The following is a 4,275-nucleotide window of genomic DNA, read 5'->3' as shown; positions in this document are numbered from 1 at the left end:
TCATGGAAATACATTAGTATAGAAACATCATAGAAAATTCCATGTTAGCATCAATTCATTATTTTGTACAATATCAAAGATTTTCAAAATGACAAAAATGTATCTTCCCGAAGTAGATGCCAACCACAAATAACCAGACTTTGAAAACTGAGCTGTGAAAAGTATGTGTGACTGACATGAAGGGAGGATTGAGTCCAACCTCGGCTGTGTACCAGCATGTCCCCACATCTTCACACTCCAGAATCACTCTCTCGGCCATCAGAGGTCAGTGATCTCTCTCAGGAATTAGCAGGTAGCGGCCGAGGTCACGCCAGGTGACCAGAGGTCAGGTCAGGGAGCACATCCCATAATTAGAGAGTGTGTCGGCGGCGGTGTAGCATGAGATGTGGGGTGCTCTCCCTGCAGGTTCATGTGAGGTCAGAAGTTGCACTGAGGACAGCCAAGAGATTAACCTCCACCTTGAGTCCTGGGAGATCAAAGAGATACACTGGGGTGGCCACTAGGACTGCTGCAATAAAACAAGAGTGATTATCCCCTTGCAAAGATGGGGGATGGATACATACTCAAGACACATAATTGCACTCCTTCATATCCATCGTATAAGTGTGTGTGTGTGTGTGTGTGTGTGCGTGTGTGTGAACTCGCAGTGTGTGTGAACTAGCAGTGATGCTATTATGGTACAGTATTATTTGAACTTGCTACAAAATATATGTATTTGTGCAAATATGTGCATTTGTTATCGTGTACCACTGAAAGCACAGGCAGCTCTAGTCTATGTTCCGTTCTTGGTGTGGGATTATGGCATACAGTGAAGAGGCAGTTCCAAACTAAGAATCTTTTCTTGTGTGAAGCAGACAGTGGGAGATTGGTGGAGAGGAGAGGAGAGCACAGAGTGGCCTGGTTTTTGAGCACACATGCGATTGCTGGATGACTGCCCCCATTACTGCATGAGGTGTGAGCGACATTTCTGGACAAAATGACAAGAGCGTCCATCCCTGTGGGGTCAGGGGGCTGATGAAAGCCTACGCCAGCCTGTGTTTAACCATTCAGGCTGGAGAGAGCAGCCATTGTTCTCTGAATCAGAAGGCTGTCTGAAGTGTGTGCGGCGCCTAGCTTCAGCAGGCCACCGCAGGGCATCTTAATGTAGCTCCCAAACTTTGTTGAACTCAGTTCACAACTCATATACGGCCAGGCAGGTGGGAGACATTTTTGTTGCTCCCAGGACCAAAGTGGTGTAACAATGAGGTTGCAGTTATATTTAATGCTAGTTTAGTGTAAGAAAGCACAGTACCATGCTCTCCTTCCTAGTGAGGCCTTGTCCCCATTTAGGAAAAGTCTGGTAAATATCCATCAGCATTACCGTTTTCACATCGTTTTTCATTGATTTTCAAATGTTCTGCCTCCACACTAGAACAGTACACACCATAGAAGTGTTTGTTGGTGGTGTCTGGAACACTACATTTGCTCAGTGTTATGGTAACACATCTCATCAGATACTGAAACTTTCTTTGTCTACATTCCAACACAAACCAGGTGTTTGCAAATGTTCCCATCTCAGAGTGCATTTTTGAAAAGTAATGTTTTCGGTGTCAGAATATGTTGTTTTAGTGTGGATGGATGTGATAGATAGATGTGAATATTCATATTTAACCTGCTTAGTATATGGACAGGGACTTAGACCCATCTCAGTGTTCAACTGTCATCCATACTAAATGTAGACGCATAGAGGAGTTGTATATTTGGGTAAAACTGTGCTATTGTGCTTGTTACTTTTTTGCTACCCATCCAGATATTGTTTTGGATGCTTTGGATAGTTAATACAGATAATTAGATATGGATAATTTCATAATGACTTATATGGAAGCCTCAAATGAAACAATAATGCACATCAAAAATGATGCAGTATTCAGCAGTTATTCAGAATAATTGCCAGTTTTTTGACTGTTTAGATTGTAAAGATAATTGGATGATTTCAGAAGCCAAGGCACCCTTCATTTTCTGATCTAATGTGTTCAAACTCACCTTAGTCTATTACAACATTTTGTAGCTTTCTCTCAGCTTCCAGAGAAAACATGCAGAGTATCCAAAGTCGTCCCAAAATGTGACTTGTGTGATAAATACAACATGACTTAATAGAAAATAGTAAATAATTAAAATCCCCAAAATGTTGTACCTCTGTCATGAATACAGAATGAATACAAAATGTCATGAGTGCATTTTCACCTGATCGGGGGCTTGAGTGTTGAAACAATATAATCCTACTGAGAAATAAAGCAGAAATGGTACAGCAGAATATATTTCATGTTTCTTTTGCCCAACACTCCATGCAGTATACACTGAATACAGTGAAAGATTGTTGCGCTCTAAAGACTTTGGAGGATAAGTGAACCTTGGACCTTGCCTCCTGGGGTTTGACACAGAGGACCCAGTGTCCCTCTCTCTCTCTCTCTCTCTCACACACACACACACACACACACACACGCGTACGCACACACACACGCGCGCGTGCGCACACACACCCACACACACACACACACACACACAAACACACGCACACACTCACACGCACACGCACACAAACACACACACACACACACATACACACACATACACACACACACACATACACTCACATGCACACACACACACACACACAGCAAGGTCTCTGTTCTAATAAGGGGCCTCATATAAACAGGGCGCCGGGGAGCGAGCGGGAGAGAAAGAGTGAGTGAGAGGGAGGATGCAGCTGGGCCATCTATCTGCTTCCTAAAAACGGAGAGAAAGAAAGAGACGGCAAGAAAGGCGGATGAGAGAGCAGCACTGGAACGACAGAACACAATGAGTGCACCTGGCTGCTGATCTACCACCCACACAGCCCTGCTCCCCCCTCCCCCCCCTCCTCCCCCCTCCTCACCCGGATGTGCTGTGAGAAAAGGCCTCCCATGGAAAGAGAGCACCCCACCTCCACCTTACTCGACTAGATCTTCCCCGAGCCAAAAGCACACTCTCCTCTCCTTCCTGTCTTTTGAAATAAATGTATGATAGCGTATACACACTCTGAATAGCTTCCTGGGATAGTTCTGGGGGGGTTCGCGGTGACCTGACACACACAGGGGCAAGTCACTAGGTAGCCATGGGACCCGAGCTGAGCTCTCGCCTCCGATGGTGAAAGATACAGCGGGCGGCCCGCAGGCCTGAAAGACGAGCTGACCAGCTCCGGGCAGCATCGCTCGGTCACTCTCTCTCCGTCGCCCTCCCTCTTGCCTCTCCTCTCCTCGCCTCGCCTCGTCTCGCTCCTCCACAGTCAATGTGCTGATGGGGCAGCCGAGAGGAAATCAGGCCATAAAAGGCAGCATTAATGGAAGGGCAGTGGAGGTCACCTGTCCAGCATACCTTTTTTTCACGGGACGGGGGAGACAGAGTGTCAGGCTGGCCAGGGACAGCGCGTCCCTGAGTCTGACGTAAGGGCACGGGGGCAAGAACAGAAGGTCGAGCGGGAGGCCACGGGCCACGACCTCAGACTTTAGCCCCTCAGCGGCAAGGGAGGGGTCAAAGTTCAAGCGGAGGTATGCGGAGGAGGGAATGTCACTCCTCTACGCCATTGGTCGCCGGCCTGAGAAACAACTTGCTCTGTGCACTGGTGTGCATGTGCAGCTGAACGTGTTTAGCATGTTTCTCATTTCACACATGAGATAAAATGCAGTCTCACCCGCTGCCAAACTCAAATGCAAAAGTTCATATGTTCATATGATCTGAATAAATCATAAGCGAAACACCTGCTGAAACTATCAGTGTGGCCAGAATCTGCCCCAGTCCATCTTTAGTCTCACTGCTCTCTCCTCTCTCTCTCTCTCTCTCTCTCTCTCTCTCTCTCTCTCTCTCTCTCTCTCTCTCTCTCTCCCTCTCTCCCTCTCTCCTCTTAGCTAGCTGCATGATCTCAGAAGTATACACAGTAAATCAGGAGCAGAACCTGGCCATCTAAAGCAATCTGACTCACTTGATCTAAATGTGTTGTTTGATTCTCACTGCAGTCATGGTGGGGATATGTGAACAGAGAGGAATCTGCTTTCACGGCCCACTGCTTATTTAATTAGTTATCCCCACGGTTTATGTGATAAAGCCTGTGCCACTCCATGCAGTGCTTCGCCCCACTCCAGCTTACAGACAAGGACATGCGGAACACAGATGCACTCAACAGAGTCTTTCAAGAAATAGTCCTCGTAGCTCTCTGAATGTGTTCTATTCTGATCCACAACAGTCCATAATGTACAGGTG

This window comes from Sardina pilchardus, chromosome 13, assembly GCF_963854185.1.
Source record: "Sardina pilchardus chromosome 13, fSarPil1.1, whole genome shotgun sequence".
Lineage (NCBI taxonomy): Eukaryota > Metazoa > Chordata > Actinopteri > Clupeiformes > Clupeidae > Sardina > Sardina pilchardus.
Note: the sequence above shows the minus strand (reverse complement) of the source record.